This window comes from Felis catus, chromosome F1, assembly GCF_018350175.1.
Source record: "Felis catus isolate Fca126 chromosome F1, F.catus_Fca126_mat1.0, whole genome shotgun sequence".
Taxonomy (NCBI): domain Eukaryota; kingdom Metazoa; phylum Chordata; class Mammalia; order Carnivora; family Felidae; genus Felis; species Felis catus.
In genome coordinates, this window is record NC_058384.1 from 60,296,750 (window position 1) to 60,324,214 (window position 27,465).

The following is a 27,465-nucleotide window of genomic DNA, read 5'->3' on the forward strand; positions in this document are numbered from 1 at the left end:
CATGAGCAGGGGAGGGACAGAGAGAGGGAGACACAGAATTCGAAGCAGTCTCCAGGCTCTGAGCTGTCAGCACAGAGCCTGACACGGGGATCGAACTCACGAACTGTGAGATCATGACCTGAGCCAAAGTCGGACGCTTAAGCAACTGAGCCACCCAGGTGCCCCCCACTTTTTTTCTTTATTTACATCAACCAGCCAATCAGAAGAAGCTGGATTCTTGCCCCGTAAGACAAAAGCCACCCCCACCCCCCGACTGTCTCTGCTCTTTCAGTAGGAAGTATCATAGGTGCTATTGGGTACTGTCTGTGGGGTGGGGGGGACATGGGGTGCATCCACCAGACACCAGTGTGTCTGTGGTCACAGTGGACAGAATAGGGGACACAAGGGGTCTGAAGCCCAGGGGTGGCTAGTGGAGCAAAGGAGGACTTGGTTGCCCCACGGCCAGGTGCTTTGCAGGACTCACAGGGGGTAGCGACAACCTGGGCTAATCTGTCTCTGCCGCGAGCATACATTTCACCCGTGGGGAGAGGGCCTGGGAGAGGAAGGCGGACCCCCTGCGAGACTCTATCCCAGGGTTGCATACCCTGCCTCTGGCCCCCGAACAGTCTCCCCGACCCAGGCGTGGCCCTGGAATGCCCCTGCCTGAGCGGAGGATTTGGCAGAGAAGTCCTCTTGAGGCTGGCGCTCTTGCTGGCGAGCCCTGGCGGAGAGTAGTGAGGTGGGCACATGCCAAGACAACTTCATCGCCTCGACGTGCCACCCACAGAGCCCTTCTGGCCCCTACCTCCTGCCGTCGCCGGCATTTTCCCCGGCTCTGGCCTGCCCTGCTTTCGAGATCCCTCCAGGCCCGGCCAAGTCCCCGCGCCTTCCCCACACGTGGCTTTCACCAGTGAGCCCGGACAGATCCTGTCCTCGGGCCCTCGTGTGCTCGTGCCAGGCAGTCAGACCTGGGCCCCCGGGGCTGCTACGCTGTTGCACCCCCTGCCAGAGCCCCCAGGGTCCCTTCCAACACTCACCGTCCGTGGCGAATCCTTAGCGCGGTCGTGGCGTGCCTCGGATTTGACGGATTCCGGGATCCGTAGCCCACACCTTGAGCCGGGTGGACCCACACTTCCCTGCATTGGTGTGCTTGCTCGGTGCCCGGTTTCTCCCCCTGTAAGTTGATACAGGAATGGTGGCAACGTCCAATTTCCTGTGCAGGGTTCCTGTGTCCTTTATAAAGTCTGCTCACGGGGGTTATTTTACCCTCTTTGCGAGCGTTTTCTCTTTTCCAGCCGTTCTCCTAAGAGCTGAGGAATTTATTGCAGTCCGTGAAGGTTGCCTTTGATGACACTTAAAAAAGTTTTCTTGCTCTGCTTTACAAACACTGAGTGATAGAGAAGAATGTGGTCTGAGCCGATTTCGGTAGGCAAGTCAGAAGGGTGATTATAACCTCACGTCTTGAGTGCCGTGTTCACCCTGGGCTAGAGCATGAGAGCGTAGGGCTGCTGGCCATTCACCCTCGTGGGTGACACGGGCTGATGCTCCCTGGGACCTGCAGGAACAGGGGCTGGGGATTGCAAGGGTGAGGTTGGAGGGCTGGGTGCTTTGGGGGCAGAGCTGTCTGGCTGGAATCTTTTTGTGTTTAAAGAGCCCTTAGTTGGCAGGGGTCTGATTTTAAAATCTCGGCACACTCGTTATCAGAAGAGGAGAGGCGTGTTTTAGCATTAAAGATCTCTTGATGGGCAGGAAAGACAGAGGGTTTTCTAGAATATGCTGTGACCTGGGGAGTTTGCTTGGCAGGGAGAACCAGAAAATGCACTCTCAGGACTGTGGTGGGTGGGGGCGACTCCTCTGAGGGGGGGGGTGCCGTTTTGTTTTTTCCTCTGCCCTTCCCGACATCTCTTGTGCCCCTCCCCGCTTCACCCCCAGCCTCTGGTGAGGGCGTCCCTCCGGCCGGGCTCCCCTTTGTGAAACCTCAGGGATGTTCCCAACGCAGTGTGGTTATCTCCTGCTTAGCCCCGGTCTGTTCTCCTCCTCGGAGTTGGCTAGCGTTCAGACTCGCAGGGAGGAAGACACACACACAGTCCCGCACTGTGAATGTTCTAGAAGTCAGGGGGAGGGGAGCACTTCCCTGGATGCTGCACTTTCTCATCCCTGCTCCTTTCCCTGCCCCCACCCCACTCCCCATCCCGAGAATGTTTGGCTCAGCTGCAACACGGACCATCTTCTTCCCCAGCTTGGTGTTTGCATCTGGATTTATTCTAGAAAGGAAAGGAGGGGGTTTGGCTGAGGGGCTGGACCGGAGGCAGGGGGAAGATACAGAGGGTGGTGGAGGAGGGCCCAGCCGGGGTGAGGGGGGCCCGGCTGGGGTGTTTGTGAGGTGACTGGAAGTCACCTGACACCCAGTTGACTTCCGTCCCTCCTCGGGTTTAGTGTGACATCCTTGGGTGTTTTTATTGGGGCGTCCCTCACAAACACTAATGAGCGGTTGCCCCGGGCTCTCTAGCAAAGCCCAGCCGGCTGCTTGTCTGGGGTTTTATTCACACTTGCTAATGAATAACTGCCATTAGTGTATTAACGAAGAAAGCCAACCCAATGACTGCAGGGTCCCAGAAGCAAATGACTTGCCTGGTAGAGGCTCCCTCGTGGACTCAGGGCCGTCCGGCCACGTGGAGTTGGGAGCCGTGAGTTCTGTAGCTCTGCCTTGGCAATTTCAGACGTCAGCCTGGCCGTGTTTTCATCCAGGGCCTGTATGCTCCAGGCCCTGAGCTTCCCGTAGATTACTGTATTTAATCCTTCCAACAACCTCACGAGGCATTGGCATCCCCGCGTTACACGTGGGGAAACTGAGGCTCGGAGAGGTGAAGTCACTCACTCCTGCCTGTGAGTGAGTTCCCACCGATGTTTCACCTCTAGGGGAATTTCATTTTTTTGCCTCCATGGCGCGTTACATCCGTGACCGCCATGGTAACAATGCCATAAAGTTTCCAGGGACTTAGCAGCCCTGGGGCTGTGGCTGGAGACTACATCCCACAGGTCTTTATGAGGGTGGTGGCCATCCATCAGTCCCGCTGCCACTTCTGGTGTCCGCAGTAAATACTCACCCCTGGAGTCCAGCCCTGGGAAGGTAGACTGGCTAAGGGCGGTTTGGCTCTTCCCCGGTTCTTAGCATCAGCAAATAAGCCCTGAATGTTCTCCATCCCCAAACATGACCCCCCAAATTACTTGAGCGTACTTCAGTTTAATTCAGCCTGACCAAGAGTGATTCTGCACCTACTGTACGCAAGGTAGCTGGCGATACAAAAACGAATGTTGTGTCTCTAGGGACACAGCATGGTGAGGGAGACCAGTATAAACCAGTGTTTATAAATGTCGTGACATAAACCAAAGGAGATGTGTGAAACTGCTCTTCGAACATCAAGTTGGAATTGCAAATGCATGTGTGTGCAGGGGTGCTGAGGACAGGAATGGAGGCTGGCCAGGGGGAGGGGGGCATCATTGGACCGAAAGGTAGAGAAGAGAAAAAAGGTCCTTCCAGGAGCCGGGCCGGTGTGCATTGCCCAGGACCCGTCAAGCTCGGATGACGTTATGTGGTCATTTAGCCTCTCTGGTCCCAACTGCCTAATCTGTAAAATGAGAATTACCATCGTGTCTGCCTTGGGTGGTCATGAAGAATCAGCGGCAGTCGCACCTCGAGGGGGGCCTCGGGCAGGTAAGTGAGCATGATGATGCTGGTGTTTGTTGTCTTTTGTCTTCATTTGGTGCTCCCTTGGCGTGTGTCTCCGTGACCCCGTGTGCTCTCCCAGTGGTGCCGCACTTTTGGTCGGCACTCAGTGCCCTGTTGCACCCTCATCTGGAACTCTTCACTCCCGTAGAGCCACTTAGCTTTTCTCGCGTACATGCTCTGAACCTCAAACTAGATGTCAGACTTCTCTTCGCAAGGGAGGATGTATATTTTTGTGATACTCATAGCATGGGTGACTCAGTACAGTGGGCACTTAATAAATATTTGTTTATTGCAAATAAAACAGTATATAACGAACTGCTTCAGCGTGTTCGGTGAAGCACCATTCATTTCAAAAGAGACAAACCAGGGACGTAGGGAGCTTGGCTAAGTACTCCTCGTACAGGTGCCCAGACAGGAAGGTGAAGTCTGCCTCCGTGGACAGGGTCCAAGGGATCCCTGGTCGGTTGACTTGACTGTCTTGACAGATTTCTTCCCTTCGAGATGATCGTATACTTGCATCTGCCGGGTTAATGTGTATACGCATACTTGAGTGTCTTGGGACCGTTCTTTTAGGAGGTGCTGCCCCCTGGGTGGTGTTACGTTACCCGTGAAGCTGGCCAGGTGGGCTCCCCTCTGTAGGCCACTCATCATACTCACCCTCTAGAAAGGCCTGGGAATGAGTCCCTGGGCATGAGAGGCCACTCGGTGATCGTGATGGCCTCACCATGGCTGCATTAAGAGCTCGCTCAGAAAGAATTCTCTGTCAGCCAGACACAGCACACTTGAACTTGCCTACATGGCAAGTGCAAAGAACTGCTCCGGACACACCCTCAGTGGTGCTCTCACCTGGGCCGGAGCACTTAGGGCTGCGGCTCCTCCCAGCTCGTGTCTCCAGCTGTGTTGGTGCAGATCCAAACCACAAAATGCTTCGCTTGGGACCAATTGGAATGTGGGTGCAATGCATGGGCTGAGCCGCAGAAAGTCCTCCCTTTCCTCTTGGTGCTGCCGGGGATGTGCTTATGAACGCCTCTCCATGGCCCATGGAAGAGTGTTCAAGGAAGATCTGAGTCTTGCTTTCTTCCCAGCCAGCCATGCTGTTTGGGGACTTCCTTGGCTGCATTCTCAGCTGAGGGCCTGTCGGCCCCAGATTTACCCTCCCTGGCCTCTTCCTAAACCACACCATCAATAACGATTGCTCACAGGCCCCATGCAGACCCTTAGCAAACCAGCCTGACTGCTCTGGGCCTCCTGGAGGCTTCTGGGGTTCTCCCTGCCTCCCATTTCAGCACTCACTGGACAATGGAACACAGCCAGCGGACTTCTGAGTCCGTCCCCATCCTTCTGCCCCTTCCCATCATCTCTCGCAGCTCCCACCACTGGTCCTTCCAGCTTCCCGACAGTGGCTTTCAGCCTGTGTTCATGGAGGGGCGGCAGAGTCTTGGACCTGGGGTGTGCACTTGTTTGAGCCCGGTGGAGGTGGGGGACAGACGGGATGGGAGGGTAGAGGGCACTGGGTAAGGGTCCATCCACCATTTGATTGCTACTTCCAAAGAGTGATGGAGGCTGGTTGATGCTTCAGCCACCAGTGTAACCAGATCTCTGTGGGCTCTTGAAAAATGGAGCTCTCTTCAGCAGCAAATGTTTGCAATTAACTTTAACATATGGTGGAATTTGTTTTTGTGTCCGTAAAGCATGATAGGCAGTGAAGATCTGGCAGCGAACGCGCCCAGCTTGTCACGCCCTGGGCCTAGCTTGTGGGCGGGATCTTTCCACTCAGTTTGGAGCGTGAGCCACTCGGTGAACTAAGCGGTCATTGATGGGTCAGCTGGGGCCCTGAGCCCTCTCTTCGGCTTGCCACATCCTCTTCCTGCCAGATGTTGCTACCTGCCCGGCAACAGGGTAAGGTGTGGTTCCCTTCCTTGTCTGATGGGGCCCAGCAGCCTCTGGCCTTGTGGCCCCTGCCACATGCCTTGGTACACATGCCTTCTACTGAGAGATGTCCTGCAGAATCCACATGCTTCGATCGGCCATAGCAGTAGGGATGATAGAGCAGTCCAGTGACCAAATCCTAGGTGAGTTTGATGTCTTAGTTCCCATTGGGCTGCAAGTAACACAACACCGAACGAACCGGCACTTAAGCCAACAGGAGAGTGATCTTCGCTTGACCGGAAACGGGGGGTATGAGTTACCGGGTTGGTTTGGCAGTTCAACAATGCCATCAGGGATCCCGTCTGTCTCCAGATTCCCACTGTCTATAGTGTGCTGGCCTCCTCGACCAGCTCGTCAGCCAGTGCCTGCAAGATAGTTTCCCGTCCTCATGCGATGGGGTCCGAAGTGAGAAGGAGAGGGCTGGGATCAGAGCTTTCTTCATTGCTTGATTCTTATGCAGAGGAAAGTCTTTCTCAGGACTCCCTAGTAGACTTCCCCTTGTATTTCTTTGACCGTAACTGGGCCACATGCCCACCCCTCAGGGTAGTCACTGGCAAATGGGAAAGAGATCAGTCTGCCTGGCTTAGAGAACTTGTGACTCATCCCTGGAATGGGGCCTGTGCCTGACCAATCAAGTCCGGGCTTCTTCTCGCAAGGTGTAAGTGGCCGTTGGTATGGTGTGGCGGTCCCCCACTGTCATAAAAGGCGATGGTCATTGGGATGCTTGAAAGTGGTGGGAGGGGAGAAGTTGCCCCCGGGGACTCAAGACCATGGGATACGAGAGTACGGTGGCCCATGCCTCTCCAGAGTTCTTGTATGTCTATCCTGTGTGCGGGCCCTAGCTCCAATCCTCCTATAGTCCCGCTTTCCTCAAGTTACGCCTCTGCTCAAAAATGCACCAAGACTCCCCATTTCCTATGAAATAGAGGTCAAACTCAGCTTAGCATTCAAGGCCCTCTCTATCCGGCTCAAAACAGCCTCACATCTGGCAGAAAACACACATTTCCTGTTTTATCTCTTGGTATTTCTTTGTGCAAAGCAGGCAGCAAACTGGTTTACTTTCTGCCTGTGTAACTCACCTTGGGTTTTTTGTTGTTGTTGTTGTTCTCCAAAACCTTATCCTTCTAGAGTCTCCATTTGGCACATCTGACTCTGTAACTCAGCCTGTTGTGATTCTGCTTATTGTGTGACGTTCTCATGAAAGTCCTCATTTCTTTGGAAAATACCTCCTTGATGGTGCCAACCGGAAATCTCCCGAGTGTCCTATGAATGTCTGCGGCCCTTGTGGTTGGTGAACCCACACGAGCCACAGAGAGTGCTGGGTGGGCATAGGTGATCTTAGAGCAGGGTGTAAGGTTTGCGCTGACCCTTGAAGGCTGGGGAAGACGTGGGTTGGCTAAGAGGACAGATGTCATGCCAGGTAGTTGGGGCACAGGATGAGACCATCTATTAAGAATGCACCAGGGTCAGGGCACCTGGGTGGCTCAGTCGGTTGAGCATCCAACTTCGGCTCAGGTCATGATCTCACAGCTTGTGAGTTCCAGCCCCGCGTGGGGCTCTGTGCTGACAGCTCAGAGTCTGGAGACCGCTTTGGATTCTGTGTCTCCCTCTCTCTCTGCCCCTAACCCACTCGCATTCTGCCTCTGTCTCTCTCAAAAATAAGCATTAAAAAAAAAAAAAAAAAAAAAAAGAATGCACCAGGGTGTTCACTTTCCCACTTTGGTCTCGCCTTCCAGCATCTTAACACTCTTTCTCCAGGAGTAAGTAAACTTGGTGCATGGTTACCATATTGGACAGCACAGATATAGGTCATTTGCAGAAGTTCTGTTGGACAGTACTGACCTAGACCAGGGGATGTCTCTCGTGGGGCTGAAATCCTGAGGTACATGGGCGCAGGGGCAGTTCCCACATCTATCCCATTAATTTGCTGAACTCTGAACTGGTAATTTCTAGTGTGGGGATGGAAATTCAGAGCTGTATAAAACAGGCCTTTTAGGAACTGGTGCTCAGGAGGATGCTTCCAAGTAGACCTGCTCTCAGCACTGGGATAAGCTAAAGCCCTCTGGAGGCAATCCCCCAGTAAGGAGTCTAGACTCGGTATCTTGGCCTCTGTTGTCTTGAGCCCTCCAAAGGGCTGAAGTGTGCTTAGCGAGATAATGGGAATAAATGATGAAACAGGAAATCGTGACCTCTGGGTAGCTCTTGGTGAGCCTCCGGTGGCTTAGCCGAAGATGAGGTAATGAGCCCAGACCCTTGAAGAAGGCACATGCTCAAGCTGTTGGGATTTCTCTCTGTCCTGTTCCTCGACTCTGGGTCTAGTACGTAGAAAGTACAGCTCTTCTTATGGGGATTACTGTTGCCTGTTATATGGTCTTTGCAGGCGCGTGCAGAAACTCGTAAAAATGTGAAGCGTGTCGAGACAAGCAAAGCCAGGTTGTGTGGGTAACCATGGACTGTTTTACAAACTACTTTTAGAGATATCCCCTCACTTGCTGTTGATGACTGGTTGATGTGGGTATTGCCCCATTTTTCAGGCTCACAGGGGTTAATTAGGGTGGCTGAGGTCCCACGGCTAATAAACAGTAGATTAGGGTCTTGAATTCAGGCCTTACCATGCTGTCTCCACTGCAGTGTCATCGCCCCTTAAATGATATTATAAAAAGACGTTTTCACATACCTTCCAACTTGCTTCCTATTTGTACCTGGTGGCACATGTGGGAACATTTACTAGCCTTCCTACCAAGACACTAACCACCTCTCTCAGCACCATACCCAAGGCCTCAGTATTTTGGCATGTTGTGCAAGGGGCAGAGCTCAACCAGTAACTCTGCTCGCTCCTGAACCAGCCGCTCTCCTACTCAATGATGGTAGCCCAGGAACATCACAAGAAGGATAAATGGGAGGCAAAGGAAAATTATTTGGATCGAGTATCAGTGCTGTGGTTTTGCGATGTCTTGACTTGAGAGTGGCTTCTCATCACTAGATCAGATAATCCACGGTGGTCCAGACATAGGTTCCTTCCTGTACACCTTCCTGAGAATTTTCCCTACCGCGTCGGGGAGGCTTATCCTGCCCGTGATTAAGGCCCAGGACCGCTCCGCGTGTGCCCCGGATGCCGTGGGCTCCCCGCTCATGTTCTTGTTGGGTCGCTCCAACCCCCAGCACTTCTACCCACATCTCACCTGCGTCCTAATGATTCCTCTCCCACCACATCGTTTGTATCCGCACCCATTCCAGAATTACTCCCGTTAAAGCAGTCTTTTGACCCGCTAACCCCCTCTGCCTAGCATTCCATTGGCCTGTGCTTTTCACAAAGCTCTTAGAAAGAGCTGTTTACTCTTGTGTCTCCACCCACGTCCTTCCACTTTACCACGGCTTTTCCAGCCATCCACCCTTGTGTACGTCTGCACGGCCAAGGCTGGTGGGCAGGGCTCTGTCCTCATCTTGCTGGATCTTGTTTGTTGGATTTCATCAAGCATCAAACGTCACTTCCCTTGGCTTCCCTTCTGTGTTTCTGTTTGTTCTCCTCTCTCCCTGGTCACTTCTCACTCTCTGTCTTACCTGGAGTGTTTCAGTAACTTCCTAACTGGCTTTTATGCTGCCCTTTTTCTCCCCACAGGTAGCTCTCAACCCAGCAGTGATAGCAATCCCATTACAACTTCACCCTAGGAATATACCCAAAGGGGATTGGAAACAGGAACTGATAAGTTCATGGACACACATGTTCGTAGTGGCACCATTGCCAATAGCCAAAGGGCAGATACAGCCCAACCATCCATTAGTAGATGAATGGATAAATAAAATGTGGTGTATCCATGCAGTGGGCTATTACTCAGCCACAAAAAGGAATGAGTATTGATGCTTGCCACAATGTGGGTGGTCTAGAAAACATGATGCTGGGGCACCTGGGTGGCCCAGTCGGTTAAGCATCTGACTCTTGATTTCAGCTCAGGTCATGATCTCACAGTCTGGGAGTTCAACTCCTGTGTCAGGCTCAGCACTGACAGGGTGGAGCCTGCTTGGGATTCTCTCTCCCCCCATCTCTGCCCCTCTCCCTCTCACATGCTCTCCGTCTCTCTAAAAATAAACTTAAAAAAAAACATTATGCTAAGTAAAAGAAGCCAGACACGAGAGATCTCCTAGTATAATGATTTCATTTACGTGTAATACCCAGAATAAGTATATCAGTAGACACTGAAAACAGGTTGGTGTTTACCCACATTTGCAGGGTTGGGGGGGTGGGGAGAATGGAGGAGAAACTGCTTAATGTGTAGGGGTTTTATCTTGGAGTGATGGAAATGTTTCAGAACCAGAGAGAGGTGGTGGTTGTACAACATTGCGGATATATTGAATACCCCTGAATTGTTCCCTTTGAAATATGTACTGTTCATTTTACCTCAATATAAAAGCCAAAAAACCCCTCATCCAGCATGTCACTTGTCTGCAAACACCGTCCACTGGCTTCTAGAGGAAAAGTCCAGGTCCCTGCTCCACTGGCTTCTAGAGGAAAAGTCAAAGTCCCCGCTATCATGTGCAAGGACTTCTCTGGTCGATCCGGCCTCTCCCCCATGACTTCCCCAATTGCAGCCCTTACCACTTTTCCCTTTGCCCCTCTGCCCAGCTGCACTGGCCTCTGTGCTGTTTCCCAGCAGGCTAGCTGTGCTTCTTACCCCAGGGCCTCTGCACCTGCTGTTCTTTCTACCTGGAATGCTATTCCAACACCCGGTGGCAAGGCTCACTCCTTACCGGCCCCTTCAGTTCTTTGCTCAGTGAAATTACAAGTCCCCACCCCTAGCCCTTCCCATCCTCTTTTACGCCTGCATTTTTACTCCTTGCCCTCATCTGACATTTTATTTGGTGCCGTTTGTTTTCCATCAGGGGGAAACTCCAGGAGCTGGGATTTCACCTGGGATAGTCACTGTTACATTCCTAGCACCTGGAACTGAGCCTCGATAGTGGCGGGTAGAATAGTAGTCACTTAACAAATGATTGTCACTGGTTCTGTACGAATAAAACCCGTTCCTTAAACGATCTGTAATCCGGGTTTCCCTGCTTTCTTTCCATTATGTGCTAGTTATAAGGACCCTCTGCCTCTTTGTGAGGGATGCTGCGAAATTCATAACCTTTCCCCCCAAGGTAGTTGGTCATGACCTCTAAGTTGCTTGCTAGTTGGTGAAAATGCAGTGTGGCCTGTGTCTACCTTCATTTTGTCTGTCTCATGACTGCAGTTTGGGGGGTGGGCAGAGAACATTTTTCTTCATGGAAGTACTGACCCATTCTGGAAGGAATTCGGTGCCTGACTGTAGCCGAGATAGCGGTACGTTTCAGGGAGGGTAACAGTTACCGCGCTGTCTTTCAGCGTGGCTCTCTTGGTGAGGTTGGATGGAGATTGATGCCGGTGCATGTGGTTCTTCCCGGTGAGGGAGTGTGCAGGGCTCAGAGAGCCACTCAGGTTTCAGTGCCTTTGCCGGAGAAGTCTCTTCTTCCTGGCGGACGGGGGCAGGGTCTGCAAGCCTCTTGAGAGGTAGCTTCACGAAAGCTCCTTTGCCACAAGATAACAACCAGCCCCTGCCTTTGTGTCTAGTTGTAAGTAATCTGCCTGACACCCAGGGACGAAGGCAGACATTTCTCTTAGATCTGGTGAAAGGAACAGGTCTTTACCTTCCCAATTGCTTTTTTTTTCTTTTTTTAATTTTTTTTCAACGTTTATTTATTTTTGCGACAGAGAGAGAGCATGAATGGGGGAGGGGCAGAGAGAGAGGGAGACACAGAATCGGAAACAGGCTCCAGGCTCTGAGCCGTCAGCCCAGAGCCCGACGCGGGGCTCGAACTCCCGGACCGCGAGATCGTGACCTGGCTGAAGTCGGACGCTTAACCGACTGCGCCACCCAGGCGCCCCCCCCCAATTGCTCTTAAAAGTGTAACTGGACACCTGGAGGTCTCCGAGAAGCAGGGTGAGATCATTCTCCCGCTGGTCCCGCCTTATAGATCGGAGAGCTCACCTTCCTGGGCGGAACAGACGTTCCTAAAAGCTCATGCTGTCTTCAAGACACTGGCTTGGGGACACCCTGGTCTGTCATCATTTATTCCCCATTCCCATGGTGGGGAGAGGTTGTTGCAAATTACTATTATTTTTTTTTAACTTCTGGCTGTAGTGTGCGATGAAACCAAACTTCATCTCCAACCTAAGGGTGCGTGTGTGTGTGCGTGTGAATGGGGGCGTGCATGTGTCCTCTGGGGGGGGGGCACACACTCACATCTGTACACATAACTCGTCACTGTGATTCCAAACCAGGAATCCTGTTTCACAGAGATTTTTGTGGCTCTCTAGCTCCTCAGGTCTGTCCCTGCTCTCTAATCCCCTGAGTGGAGCTGGATGTGGGGAGCAGAGGCATATGAAAGGCATCCAAGATGAAGTTCTATCCTAGGTTTGCACGTGAATGTTGTGGTTGAGGTGGGGGTGTCTGCTGGCTTGCCATCATTCCTCCAGCATTTCCCACTTCTACCCAGTTCCCATTTGCTTGTTTGCATGCAAATTCCAAGGTTGATGCTCTCCTGGTTTAGAGCCAGCCTGGGACACTGATTTCAGAGCCTCGGCTCTCCTTAAAGAAGTGGTGGTGGGTGGGGTGGCTCAGTCAGTGAAGCGTCCGACTTCGGCTCAGGTCACGATCTCACAGTTTGTGGGTTCGAGCCCCGCGCTGGGCTCTGTGCGACAGCTTGGAGCCTGGAACCTGCTTCGGATCCTGTGCCTCTCTCTCTCTCTCTGAACCTCCCCCACCCATGCGCGCGCGCGCTCTCTCTCTCTCTCTCTCTCTCTCTCTCTCAAAAATAAACAAACATTAAAAAAATAATAAGTGGTGGGCAATTTCTGGCTTTTGCTTCCTAGGTAAAACATTTCAATATAGTTGATAAATTCAGTCGTCCTGTTCTAACTTACCAGGAGCTTGGGTTGACAATCGTGGTGGTATTGCCTTGTAGTCCTATAGAACTTTTAATTTGCAAAAAACAGTACTCGCCTACCATTCGATTAGGACAGCCCTCAGAGTTAGCTTAGGCAGTGATGTAGTGGATCTTTGGTGGGTATGGGCACAGACAGACTTGACTTGAATCCTGGCTTTCCCAGTTACTAGCTGTGTAAAGTTGAACGCACTACTTAGACCTTCACGAGCCTCTGTTTTCTCATCTGTAAAATAGGAGTAAGTTTTGACAGATGAGTGACACAATCTAATGTGGTTCTTAGATCACCCTGCACTGAAGCTGTATGGAAGACGAACTTTGCAGGTGGCAAGAGGAAGCCGGTGGTCCATTGGGAGGCTGTTAAGGTGATCCTGGAAAGATATGGTGGGAGCATGGCCCACAGCGGAAGCAGTGGAGATAATGAGACACGACCAGATTTTTTAACAAATGTTAATTTATTTATTTTGAGAGAGAGTGTGAGCAGGGGAGGGGCAGAGAGAGAAAGGAAAGAGGGAATCCCAGGTAGGCTCCACACTGTCAATGCAGAGCCCGATGTGGGGCTCGATCTCGCGAACCAGACCGTGAGATCATGACCTGCGCTGAAATCAAGAGTTGGATGCTTAACCAATGGAGCCGCCCGGGTGCTCCCAAGACGTGATCAGATTCTGGTTCTATTTTGAGGATGGGGCAGAAATGTCTTGTTGACGGTTATGATTCTGAGATGTCTGCTGGGAGCAACAAGAAAGGTAGGGGTGCCATCCGTCAACAGAAAAGGGGAGATTGTGATTGATTGGAGCAGATCTGAACCAGCACGAGGTGTCAGGGAGTGAAGGTCAAGAACTCTATCTTGGTTTTATTAAGTTTGAGATTTTGATTAGATAGCCAAGTGAAGATATCGAGTAGGTAGTTGGATATGCAAGTTAGATTTGGGAAGGAGATCTGGGATCTCCTGAAGAGATAGAAACTTCGAAGTCATTCAGCACATACATGGTATTTCAAGTATTGAGACTGGATAAGCTCTCCAAGAGTAGTGAGACTAGAGAACATGAAACGCTTCAAGGTGAGGGAGAGGAGACCAAGGAGGGGTGACTAGTGAGGAAGGAGGAAAACCAGGAGAGAGAGGGATCCTGGAAACCCAGTGGTCACGAGGTCAGATGCTGCTGATGGGCGCAGGCTGATGGGGACTGAGCGACATGGAGGTCATGAGTGGCCTTCCCAAGAAAGTTTTGTGGGAAGGAGTTGGGCAAGTGCCTGACTCCATTGGCCTTAAAGGAGACCAGGAGAGGAACTGGAGATAGAAAACAGAAGTGATTTCTTTTTGGATTTTTTTTTACAAAGGCTGTCAAATAAATGGAAAAGTACTTGGTAGAGAAAGTGGGATCAAAAAGAAGGGTATTTTTTTTTTCTCCGCATGGGAGAAATAAGGAAAAGTCATGTAAAAAAATTTATAAGAGGAAGAATAAATGATGTTGCTTTTGAGTAAGCGGTAAGTGCTGACTGAAGTCTAGAGCCTGGATGGAGAGGTTGCCCCGGGTAGGAGTACAGGAGGCACTAGACCTTGATGGCAAGGGAAAGTCCTTCATATAACTGCATCCTGACTACAGCGCGTTAAATAGTTAAAGACTTTCATTTTTCTCACCTATGAGAAGTCAAAAAGGCCAAGTGCAACCGCTCAAGAAGGTTTTCAAGGATTCAGGCTTTTCTCCTTCTGCGATGCATCCTTTTTTTTTTTTTAATTTTTTTTTCAACGTTTATTTATTTTTGGGACAGAGAGAGACAGAGCATGAACGGGGGAGGGGCAGAGAGAGAGGGAGACACAGAATCGGAAACAGGCTCCAGGCTCTGAGCCATCATCAGCCCAGAGCCCGACGCGGGGCTCGAACTCGCAGACTGCGAGATCGTGACCTGGCTGAAGTCGGACGCTTAACCGACTGCGCCACCCAGGCGCCCCTGCGATGCATCCTTAACAGGTGACTTTCACTTTCTTAATACTGAGATGGCTGTTTCACCTCCAGGTGTTACATTTTAATTCCTGGTAGAAAGAAGGGAAAAGGTAAAGAGCAACACAATGTATGTACCGGCCGAGTCTGTGTCGTTTTATCCCAAACTTCCTGCTCCTATCCTTACCCTTAGTGGAATCCCACGTGCTGCCCCCCTCTGGCCACTCTTAGCTGCAAGGGAATCTGGCAGGTGAGATTTTCAACTGGGAGCCCAGCCGCCTAAATTTTGGTTATAGGAGGCAGAACACGGAAGGTCATTGTTTCTTTCAGTTTAAGAAGTTTTTCTAACTGATTTTTTTATTTTTTAAGAATGTAGTAAAAAACGTATGAAAATTTACCATCTTAACCATTTTTTTTTTTAATTTTTAGAGAGAGAGCATGAGCAGGGAAGAGGGGCAGAGGGAAAGAGAGAGAGAATCTTAAGCAGGCTCCATGCTCAGCATGGAGCTCGACACGGTACTTGATCCCATGACCCTGGGATCATGACCTTAGCTGAAATCACGAGTCGAACGCTTGACTGAATGAGCCACCCAGGCACCCCACTGTCTTGACCATTTAAAAAAAATGTTTTTTAATGTTTATTTTTGAGAGAGATACAGAGAGTGAGCAGGGCAGGGGCAGAGAGAGCCAGAGCCAGAGCCAGAGAGACAGACACAGAATCAGAAGCAGGCTGTAGGCTCTGAGCTGTCAGCACAGAGCCCGACGCGGGGCTCGAACTCATGAATCATGAGATCATGACCTGAATGGAAGCTGGACACTCAATTGATCGAGCCACCCAGGGACTCTGCCTTCTTAACCATTTTTAAGGGCACATTTCAGTGGCATTAAGTACATTCACATTATTGACCACCATGTGTCCACAGAACTTTTTATGCTGCAAAACCGAAACTCTACCCACTAATTAACAGCTCCCAGTTCCCTTCTTCCCCCAACCCTTGGCAAACACCGTTCTACTTTCTGTCTCCAGGAATTTGACTTTTCAAGTTACCTCCTATAAGTGGAATCCTATGGTATTTGCCCTTTTATAAGAGGCTTATTTTTATTGTGTGTAGCATGAGCCAGAATTTCCTTCCTTTTTGAGACTGAATAATATTCCATTCCAATATATTCCAGTGTAGATGCCACATTACATTTATCCAGTCATCTGTTGATGGGCACTGGACTTTCCTTTATTTTTTGGCTGTTGTCAGTAATGCAGCTGTGAACGTGAGTGTACAGACATCCCTTTGAGTACTTACCTTCAATTCTTTGGGGTATATACCTAGAAGTTGATTTGCTGGATGATACGGTAATTCTATTTTTACATTGTTGAGGAACTCCCATACTGTTTTCTATAGCCAACAGTGCGTAAGCGTTCCAGTCTCTCTACATTTTTGCCAAGCGTGTTATTTTCTGTTGTTTTTTTGTTGTTGTTTGTTTATTTTTTTTGTTTTATTTTTTTGTTCGTTTTGATAGTAGCCGTCCTAATTGGTTGGGGTGCCTTCTGGTTTTCAATGGATGGCGAGAGACTTGAAATCGATGGGGAGAGTTGAAAAGGGTAAAAATACGAATAAGAGATCAGAACAGTCTCACTTCCGCTGGGTCAGACATCACAGACCTTTCTGGGGCTCTCAGTACACCCCGGCCCTAACAGGAAGGGGAAGGCAACACAATTTAATGACAAAGAGGTTGTATTGGAAGTTCAGGACACCTGACTTTTTTTTTACCCGAGCCTCCACCCCTGCTGGGTTTGGGGAGTATACACAGCACGCTGTTTACCAGTTTACCTTCTCTGTGAGGAGGATCATAAAATCCAACTCCCTTCTTCTCACTTCTGTCAGAGCTGAGATGTCACACAAGATCGCACATGCTTTGAGATCTGTGAACCGAAGGCATTCGGGAGCTTTAGACTATCCAGAGATAATTTCCGTCCCTGATGTGGAAAGGGAAAGTCCCACATGAAAGCTCTTTGTGGCTAATGTGCCATGGTGGGGCATGTTTTCTTCCGATTGTGAGTCAACGTGTGTCTTTTCCTGTCTGCCCTGGAAGACGGGATGATCCCTGAGAACAGGTGTTGAACATGAGAAGAAAGAGCACAGTAACAACTGTCAATGTTTTGAACGCTGTCTTGTGCTAGAGGATGATTGAGGGACATCATCATTGGTCTTCAGAATACTGGAGTATTCAACATTGGACTCCGTTGATTCAGTAAGGAGCTCTTGGGTTGTGACAGGATGTCTTTTTTTTTGGATGTATAACACAGCGGTAATAATGAAAAGTGATGGTGACAAAAGCGAACGGAATCCATAGAGAGCTCCGTGTTGCCCCCTGCTGGGATCTCAGAATCCTTCCCGTCAAAACATCATCAATAATGCCCTTGTCCTTCATACTTTTCTCTCGCTCGCTCGCTCTCTCATAGAGCCCAGGAAGCACACAGTCTTTGTAAGAGTATACATCGTATTGGCCACGTGCCACCCAGACAAGCCAAAAATTGTGGAACAATAGGAATCCGTGCCCGGGACTATCAGCTAAAAATACCCCATTCCCTCTGCTCTGTTGTTTCCTGCATAGGTTTAAGAGTGTCCCAGGAGGCTGATGAGGATGAAGGGAAAGGAAAACTGACAATTTCCAAGGAAACCGAACCTTTAACTCCCTAAAAGGGAAACATATATTTTCTGTAGGTCTGTTTTCTGTTTGTTGCCATTTTTGCATGCCTGTGTGACAATATGGAAAGTCTGTAATATGAGTTGTGCCACCTTGGCTTGGATTATTGGAATCCGTGCTTTTACCACAGTCTTTTGCTTTATGGTCTGACTCGTAGACTGCATTCCAGGGTTTGGTAAAGAAGAGGGGAAGGAAAAGAAAGAGCTCCTAAGCAGCAGACCACTGTCTCACACACATTTTCCACACGTTCAGCTGGTTAGGGTACTGCTTAAGGGCTGGAGGAACACATTTCCCTCCCTAGTTGGGCCATACGTAACCTCTTCTATTTCTTGATCACTGACCGAGCCTCAAGCTCTGGATGGTGTTCTCAGTAATCTCAGCTTTCTCTATGATTTGTGGTAGGTCATTGATCCTTCCTTGGCGTTGGTTGCTTTCCGTTTATAAAGTGAGGGAGGGGTTGGCTGATCTTTTGGGGGGCGGATTTCACAGTTAGGGGAGCAAGGCAAAAATAAGGATGTCTCAATGCGGGTCCACACAGTGATCAGCAGCCTCAGTAAGAAGCAGTCATCTGAGAGCTAAAATGATAACGGGGCAAGGGTCTGTCCCAAATATTTGCGAGATAATGTCAGCATTAATTAAATAGCAACTGTTCGCTGTGGTTGGTTAAACACGGAGCTGCCGACTTCCTGAACATATGCTGGGTGTTAGGCAATGAAAGTGGGTGTTGGTCAACACTGGTTGGCTGATGTCAATATTTACCTTGAGTTAGGGTTGACCATAGCCATAGTTGCCTGAATGAAATTCACAGTTTCCTCTCGAGTATTTGCCCTTTCATATTTGTCTGTTGGTCCATTCTCCAATAGCATATGAAAGACTTGTTAAATTTTGATTTACTTTGTCATACTAACAAAGAACAAAGCCTTGAGATACACATGAAGTTCTATTTTTGGCTCAGTCAGCTGTCTTGAAATAAATGATCTTATCCAGATATTTGCATGGGCAGATTTGGTGAATTTGCTTTCAATAAGGGGAGGTCACAGTTTCTACTTATTGAGAGCGGCTAGTATTGTCCGATACCTCAGATACGTTGTCTTGTTTAATTTCCAGAACATCTTGTAAGATAGTTATGATCTCGTTTATAGATAAGGAAGCAGAGGCCCCAAGAGAGTCTATAACTCACTCAAATTCTCAAAGGCAGAACCAGGATTTGAATCCAGGGTCCATCAGACTGCAGACGCCAGGCCGTGATCATTTGGTCTTCCTGACTCTGGAATGGACGCTTTGTAAGGACCGGGAAAGTACTTAGGCCACCATTTCGAGATGGAAGCTGCCCATTGCCAGCAGTATTTTCGATAGGCGATGAGCCACGTATGTTACCCTGTGCTTCTCGGTGAGCCCAGCGCCTCCAGGACGTGCAGGCGTTGTACTTAGCGGTTCTCATCCCATTGTATGGTCCTCCTCACTGCTCCCCAGGAGCCCCAAGGAGACAGAGACTCTGATTGGCTCTGCCCGCCACTTATTGTTTTCCATTTTCTCCCCACTGCAGAGCCTTGAGACTGTCTCCTATAGAAGATCCTGCCACTTCTATTGTCCTCGCAGACTTTCCCACCGCCCCAGGACCACAGGCTCAGTTGCTCATTGTGGTGGTGTTGGCTCAGCCTCAAGGACAGAGACCTTGAGCCAGCCGACAAGGTTGCTTCTGTCACTACTTCTAAGGCCACAAGCCATGCTTTTGCTTCCCAATACTTTTGAATTCTCTTCTCTCACCACTTCTCCTTCAGTTTAGCCACATGGTCTCCCAGACTCCCAGCAGCAGATATCCCCGACAGACAGTTTTGGCTTATGGCCAATCCCTGTCTCTGTGCCTGGATGACCTCAGTTACCAAGTCAACATGGCACTTAATGAGTGCTGCTATGCTGCCCCCTGGTGGAGAGGGTGGAAACAGTGACGCACAGATGACGGCCTTCTTGTTCAGGAGCCACGCAAAGACCCTCTCCTGCTCTCTCAACCGAAGGTTCGCGTACCTGATTAAACTAGATTTGGTAGTGCCCGTGGAAAGGCAGCATGGTCGGTAGTTGCCAGCTGTCCAAGGTGAAAAGCAGCTCTGCTTTCTTATGTCGCCAAAGAAGTGCACAACCAGTTGGCCTCTAGTGAGAACCGGGGGTTTTCCGTATATTTATTTTCTCTGCCATCCTTCCACTTAATTGTCTACGGTGTGGAAGCTTTGAGAAGCTCCCTGTGAGGTGTGCAGACCTCTGGGTCAAGGCTAATGAAGATCTCGGTCTTTCCAAACACACCCTTTGTTCAGGAACCTTCTGGAGTGTCATAATGGGGGCTTCTCCTTGTATTCTTGCTCACTCCTCATGGACCTCAGGGCCAGGGATAGCTCTCGGTTTGCATGAGGCTGCCATATTTCACGGTATTGCTGTACGTGGGAAGTTGTATCATCAGCCTCAGGGTTGATGTGGAGACGACACAGCATCTAGTGTCTGGGGTCTAGAGGATGGTGGAGCAGTGGGCAGGGGGGATGGGTGAGAGAGATTGGAGGAAGCCATGGGCATTCATGGGTGAAAAAGTCAGGTATCCTGGGAAGAAAATGAAGCCTCAGTCAGCCTCCTGTTTTTTACCTTGATAGAGCAAGAAGGCATTTCATCTAACCACGTGCCAGGGCTGTTAGGTGAATCCGGACAAATCCCGTGTGGACAGGCTGCGTGCAAACCCTGGCCCGAGGCCCCTTCAGCAGGTAGGAACTCAGTCCCTGGCTCCACTGGATTGTCAGGGCTGACCCCCGAGGCCACAGCCAGCACCGCCAGAAAGCCGATCCTCTGACATTCTTGCATTGTTCGCGGCCTTGGTCCTGAACTACTTGCTCTAATCCTTCTCTCTCCACACTCCTTTCTCTGATCCTGATTCTCCTGGTCTCTAACACTGTGATTCCTCATTTTTTTTTTTTAAAAACGGATTTCTCTCTCCTATCCATATTCCGCTCTTTTTCTCCATCATCATCATTATACCATTGTAATAGTTACCATTTTATTGAGGATTTACTATAGTGTCAAGCACTATGCTAAGCAGTTTCAGTGCATTCGTTCAATTCATTCTGCTTGGGACTCTGTGAGACAGGTGCTTTTATTATTCCCACTTTATTAGATAGTAAAAAAAAAAAAAAAAAAAAAAACCAATGCCACCATCGCCTGGCCAAGATCACACGGCTAATAAGTGGTGAAGTAGGGACTTGGACCTAAGTTTATTTGGTTACGTCATTTTGCCTCCTTACCCTGTTTCCACAACGCAGTCTGTGGCTGGGCTTCCTTGGGTCTTCCTGGGTCCAACCCCATTGGCCTACATTTTTGTCTATACCCTGAAAATAGCGACTCCCCCCCCCCCCCGCCCCGTCCCCGCCAGGTTCCCTAGCAAATGGGGTTCCAGCAGGAATGATCTCATCTTGGAATCAGCATAGACCTTGCATGCTGGTGTTGGGTCAGAGAGGGTCTCCCAGACATTGCTTGTTCTTAACCTAAATCTGTGGAGGACAGACCCCTTTCAGGGATCCCTTCAGGTACTTTGGGGCCCAAGGGCTGAGTGGCCTGAAGGAATCAACTTGGTGCCTAACCCCTGCCTTTCTTCTACATCTCCTGGAAGCATCTCAGGACCCAGTCATGGGTCCCGTGACCTAGCCATCTCAGCTGCCTGATCTTTTTATTTATTTCTCCTGTGAAAACAGTGCTAGAGAGGTTATCAGAGAAAAATGGGAGAAGGAGCCTATGAATCACACACCTCAGAGTCTCTCTCCTGGGGAAGAGAAGCATCATGAACGAGGCTGAACTGAAACATGGTGAGACAGCCTTTGAGTTCACAAACTTGTTCTACCTCCTCTAGAACTAGAGTGCCTCACAAGTTCATCGAGGTGCTAGATAGAAGGAATATGGCGGTTGCTGGCACCCAGTGAGTATTGGAGAAAGACTCATTCCCTCTTTTGTCTCTTCCACGGGCTTCTCTCCCGTTGAAGTAAAATAACTTGGAGGCTGAAATACACATCCTGTGCCTCTTTCCTGGTGGCCTTAGACTTGTTCTCGAGGACATTCTCAGGTGTCACGCCTTCATATGGGCTTTTGAAATGCCCTTGTCTCCTGAGCTGCTGAGTAGGGATTCCCAACCCTGTAAAAAACAAAACAAAACAAAACAAACAAAAAACCATGAATTAGAAAAATGGGAATGAACTAAGAAATGACCCAGCCCTAAGGGCTTTCAGACATGCCTTCGGGGCAAATTGTTTTCTTCACACAACATCTTTTCTAGAAATATATTCTAGAAGTCCTTTTTAGAAATCTGTATGTAAAAATGTAGAAAGATAGGAGAGCATTCAAGTGAGCTGTTGGTTTTAGCTGGGGTGTGCACACAGGTATGCGTTTGTGAGTCCCTACACAATCTCTTTTGGCCTTAGTTTATGTACACATTGATAATGTACGTAATATATGCACATATATTACATCTATATAAACCTGTGGATGTGACCGGTATGGTTCTGGAAAATATTTTGTTTGGAGAATTACCAGAGCATGGCCGTGTCATGCCAGAACACCTTCTGGAGACCGGGAACACCTTCTGGAGAGAGGGCTGTGTTGGTGGCCAGGTGTGGCCTCCTCACGAGGAGACACGAGGAATAGACACGCCCCTCTGCAGCCAAGAAAGGGGAAGGACAGTGGCTTTCCTGAGGCCCGTTGGTAGAGGAAGAACCCTCGAGGCCTGGTCTCGCTGCTCCCATCACCCACCTCTCCTCTTCTCCACTGTCATCGCAGGCAGCCAGCACAGGGCAGGGAGGCGGGAGCTGGGTTGGGCTTCTCTCCCGGGTCCTGGCCCGCGGCAGTGGGACAGTCCCAGGCCTGTGCTCTGTCCCGCAGCACTGTGAGCAGTGAGTCCCCTGGGTTCACCCCCCCACCCCCCCGGGGCCGCACCACACTCTTAAGAGATGAAGTCGTGCCCACATCAGGGCAGCTCACGCTGCTAAGGAAGAAGCCCTCTCCCAGGACAGGACTCCGGAAACTCCTAAGCATACGTTGCCACCTTGGGGCAAAAAATATCCCCAGTGAGCAAAAGCCGGAGAGGCAGGGTGAATAGGAACGACTAAAACCAGTGCGATCCCTGACGGGTCGCAAAACACTGCACATCCATGTGCTCGTACGGTCCTCACTGATCCAGCAACGTGTCGGCATCATGATTGCCTTTTGTATCTGAGCAAACGGGAGCCGCAAGAGATTAAGCGATGCGCCCCCAGTCCTCCTCGCTGCTTGGCAGCAGCAGAGCCCGCCCACACAGGCTCTCTCACCAAAGCTGAGGGCTGCCCGTCTCCCAGCTTGGGGCTCCCCAAGAAAAGGTGCGAGCGGGACACAGAATGGGATTGCAGCCAGGCCATTTGCCTGCCTGGTTAGAGGGCAGGGGAAAGTGCCAGCAGGAGGAAGAGAAAGGGCAGAGGGGGAGGGCAAGACCAAAGATTCTGTGCCCCCCTAGGCCAAGGGGGCGGGTCTCTCCTCTGTGCCACTCTGGCTCTTGCCCTCCTGTATACCCCGGATACACGGTAGTGTGGTCTCGGTCAAGAGCCTGCTGCCTGCTGGAGACCGGGAGCTCCCCGAGGCCAGGGTGGCCCCACGGACCGACGCATCCCCCGTGTCTCCATGCCAAGGGCGTTCACCAGCAGGGGAAGAACGCTGAACGAGGCTTAGTCTCTGGGATGGGCACTGCACTGGGGGCTTTTCCGTGAGCTGGAGGGCATTGTTCCCATTTCACAGGTGAGGGAGTTAGACGCAAAGGGGAGATAAGGAATCATTCGGAGGGTTTTCACGGGTGGGAGAACTCGTAATGGTAGGAAAAGTTGGGAGTTATTATGTCTGCCCGGAAGAGCCGGACGTTTTGGGAAACCTTGTCTAGCTTTCCAAGGGCACAGCCAGCCTGCCAGGCTCTGAACCCAGAGTGAGGTCTCATTAGCATTCAGAGGGGGAAGTGACCGTGGGGGACGCCATCCGGGGCATTGGGAAGAGACAGGCTGTGTTTTAATTACGACCTGGACTTCTGAACAAATCCTTTTCTCTGCTTGTCTGAGCCTTAGAGAAAACAACTTGTGGGAGGTGTGTAGTCGGCAGCTGGGTCCACACTGGTGCCTGTACAGCTGTGTATACATCTGGCACACAGGTGGTGGACTGCATGTGCCTCTTCTCCTTGAATTGCTCTGGGGGTGAGTGGGTGGGGGGAGGGGTGGGCACAAGAGTCAAGGTGGTGAGGTGAGCTTGACCTGGTCTTTGCCTGGAGGGGGAGAGTTGGATGGAGAGAAGGGAGAGAAACAGGGCTGCCCCCCTCTTCCTGGTCTGTAATCCCCCGCTGACCGTGACCATTTGAGCCCAGACAACTCCAGCCACTCCTGAGTCAACATGGCGGGCTTTCTTTGTTGGGCTCACCCTGACCCTCCCGTCTCCAACGTGGGGGAGATTTTTGGAGCGGGGGCTGAAATTAAGAAGGGCGGAGAAAGGGGAGGAGATTAACAGGGTAGAAGTTAGACAAGCACAGATGCTACCACCTGCGGCCACAGATTCTCAAGTGCTTGTTGACTCCCTGGGAGCGTTTGCCTTGGGTCTGTTTAACAGTTCATTCCAGGGGAAGGGGAGGAGAAGGAGGGCTTTGGGGACAAAGGGCCTTTGACCGGGTCCTGGAAAAGCATTGATTAGTTTGCTCAGGTTGGCAAACAGTGACTCGGGACTCGGGGCCAGGGATGAACTGGGTGATTTTCTGCCCCAGGGCATGGCAATCCAGCATGGAGGCAGGGAAGCAAAAGCAAATGTTTAAGGGACTGGTGTGGAGAAGGAAAAGGCGGGGCTGCTGGCATCTGGAATTCTGGTTTTGGGCTGTCAGGGGTAAAGGAGCCACGTCAGCCCCTTGGAAGTTGAGAGGCAGAGGGCAGGCATATCAGGATGGGTGTTTCTAAGGTGCTCTTGATGGCCAAGGGTGGGCGTAGGGGCCGATGTGGTGACCCAGGGCCTGGGTTGAGAGACAGCGAGCTCATGCCTCCCTGATCCTGTGCTGTGCTGGAATCAGCTACCGCCTGGCCTCTGTCCTGGGAGGCTGTTCCGTCATGGATTCGCCAGAGGCAGCCTCATTCTCTTCCCCGAGCCTTGGCTTCCTTCCCCCGAAGAATCTGAATGGCCTCCGTTTTTCTTTCGCCAATCCACGTGCAATGCCTCTTTGGGAACCCCTCCTTCACTTCCTCTCCACCCTCAAAACGATTCCCTTCTTCCAGGAAGCTTCTAAGACAAACATGCAGACTTCACGCCATAAACCAGTATGGCTTCAGAGCCGGGAAGCGATTGATTGTATTACCAACAAACTATGGCTTTATGCCATTCTGTTTTCTGTTCACTGGACGTTGCCTTGTACTGTTTGTGTTTTCTGTTTCCCACAGGTAATTCTCCACGGGTAGACATTATTTGATGCTTGTTTGTTTGTTTGCTGTCCTCCACGGGGTTGAGGACCTTGTATAATTTTGTGCCGACGACGGTGACCCACACCTAACAGACACTCCGTGTAGACTTGTTTACACACACGAGTGCTGCCCGGGTGGTGGTTTCTTCCCCTCCCAGTTAAGACAGACAGTGGATGGTGTTAGTGCACGGTAGGTACTTCTGAATGAAGGAGCGAAAAGAAGAGTAGACTGTAAATGAATATCTGAATGAACTTTTGGAATGAATGGGAGAAAAAAGAAAGACTGAATGAGTAAGCGAATGTGGGAAAGAGCTTTTGTGTTGGGATTGGCCACACTGAAGCCATTTTGGTGGTCGGCCTGTCTATAGAAAAATGCCCTTCAGTTACTTCTGCTTCCTCAGTTGCTGCCGGCACGAGGCCCGTTAGCAGAACACGGTGGCCTCGGCCACCTGGATGTGCTCTGAGTCCATTGTCTTTTGTCTTCACGGGGTGGGGGGGGGGGGGAGTCTTGGAGTTTTTATGCCCTCTGGCCATTTCGTCTTCCTGCCACCATCCCCGCCCTACGCCATCTGAACTGTCGGTGTCCGTTGACCTCGCTGGATGTGAGGACAAACAGAGAGATCGGTTTGGAGAGAGTTTCTTTTCTCCCTGTTGTGCTAGTACTTAAAAAACAAAACAACTTTATTTTGGAGATACAAAAGTGAGTGGTATAATGCATCAGTCCCTGAGACGTTTTCAGGGCATATCATCTCTGTGTTTATGCCAAAGGCGTCGATGAAGGCAAGTACGTCATCATGAGGCAGTTTTAAAAAAAGAGAGGAAGAAACAGATCTGCTGTAAATTTTAGTCTGTCCCAGACTGCCCTGAACTGTTAACTGGCCTGGGGTGGGGGGACGAAGAAACAAGTGGCTTTTACGGGGACCCGCCGTGTGGCCGTCCCTACGTGAGGCTCTTTGCACAGGTCGTTTTAGGAGAACAAGTTAGATCCATGGGTCAGATCGCTCTTACGGAGTCTCCAGCATGTGCAAGAGGTTGTGGGCTATATTCCATAGGCCTTGTTCTTCAACTACAGGCTGTTGGCAGGAGAAGTTATAAACATAGGAAAATCTCAATGATAAGGCAAGATTAAGATGTTTCAAGTTTGCAGTAGGAAGCAATCCCCGGCAGACTTTTGGCGCTGGAAGGAATTGGCCTAACTCCTTAACGACATCCAGGAAAAGAGTGCAAAGGTGGGGGGAATGGCCTGCCCATAGTTGTGCTGACGGTTGTAAGCGTAGCTCGTAGATCCAGCCCGGTGGACCCAGCCCAGTGGATCTTGCTGCTTTTTGTGTCTTGAAACATCTCCAGGAAACAACTGGGTGACCCGCTCAGACTGTTCATGGCAGGGTGTTCAAAGGAGAGGCAGTTCCTTCACATTGAGGCAGGGGAGGCTGGCTGGACCCAAGACGGTGGTTGGTGCCTTGTCCTGAGGGCGGGTTGGATTCAGTTAGACCAAACAGAGAAGGGCGGGCTTTGCGGGAGGGTGGATTGGTGTAAATGGTGTAAATACGCCCAGAAGCGAATCAGGCACGGTGTGTTTGCAGGAGTGGAGACATCATCGTCATCATCATCCTCCTCCAGCTCTGCCCACCAGGAGCCCGGGAGCTTCCCCGTCTCCGGATTGGGGGTTCTGGCCCCCTCCTCTCTGGTTCCCTGCTGCTGCCGTATCAGTGACCCTCGTCTCTGCTCTACCCTTCGTACTACAAAGAGTTGCTTTTCCTAAAGAGGGCTCTTACCGTGTTAAAAATTGCTCAGGGACTCTCCATGGCTTGCCACACGCTGTTCAGCCTGAGCGTGTGAGCGGTCACGACTGGCCTCACCTGCCCCCCACTCTTGAGGCGCCCCACCTCCAGCCTGCTGGAGCACACCCGGGCACTGTTGCGACTTCAGACCTTCACACAGGGGGTCCCCTCCTCCCCACCCCTTTAGGCCGTCAGCCTGCCAGCCTTCCTGTCTTTCCTTTCACCAAGATGCACTGACCTCATGATAAAAGGCAGCTGACTCTAGGCGCCCCCCCCCCCATCGGATCGTTCTTGTTTCCTCCTCCGTGTCCCGCCGCCGTCATTTAGATGTGTCCTGTCTGTTCCGTTAGCCTGCGCTCATTTCTAAAAGGGATTTTCTTTTATTCATCTCACGTCACTAGTCCCTACTGCTTTGGTTCGGCATAGACAGACACCCCCTTCTGTGGCTTGTTGAAATTCACTGAAATGAAATAAGAACGAAGGCCTGAGAGAGAGCTGCGTTCACCCAACGCCACGCTGGGAAGCCGGGGTGCAGTTTATCCCTCCGAAACCAGATGACGCGTCGGCACGCCCTGGCCGGCTTGCCACGGATTCGCGTTCTGGGGCTCCCCCTTTTGCGCACCGATGGGAGCGGGCCCGGACATTTGGGTTACTCCCCAGGGATTCTGGGCAGCTGCCTGGCGCTGTGTGTAGACCACCCTCTGGGAGGACCATGTCCTAGATGACCCCAGTTACACCCTGGGCATTAGCTCAGACTGTTCCCAGCGCCTCTGCCCCTGCGTTTTGTAAGCCTCTGTGCGTCACTCACCCGAATCCCTTGGTTCGGCCTCCTCCGGGAACCCAGCATCTGGATTTCAAGTGTATTTCGTTCCCAAACATCCTCACCCCGGGGCTTGGAGTCTCGGGTGCTGTTGACCTGAGGCCAGCTGGCCCCGATCCGACCTTTCTCAAAGACCCTGCTTCCCTTTCTCCCCTGCT

The 27,465-nt window shown here is 50.8% G+C and overlaps 1 protein-coding gene and 1 long non-coding RNA gene across 3 annotated transcripts in view; one reads left to right on the forward strand and one right to left on the reverse strand.

The window, feature by feature from the left end:
• Nucleotides 1-27,465, forward strand: part of LMX1A (LIM homeobox transcription factor 1 alpha) — a 161,187-nt gene that overhangs the window by 84,011 nt on the left and 49,711 nt on the right. The window lies entirely within an intron of this gene.
• On the reverse strand, nucleotides 21,095-26,688 carry LOC123382758. The gene is made up of 2 exons (XR_006591641.1): nucleotides 21,793-26,688; nucleotides 21,095-21,397 (listed from the first exon to the last, which is right to left on the reverse strand). It is a non-coding gene; the product is annotated as an uncharacterized LOC123382758 (long non-coding RNA).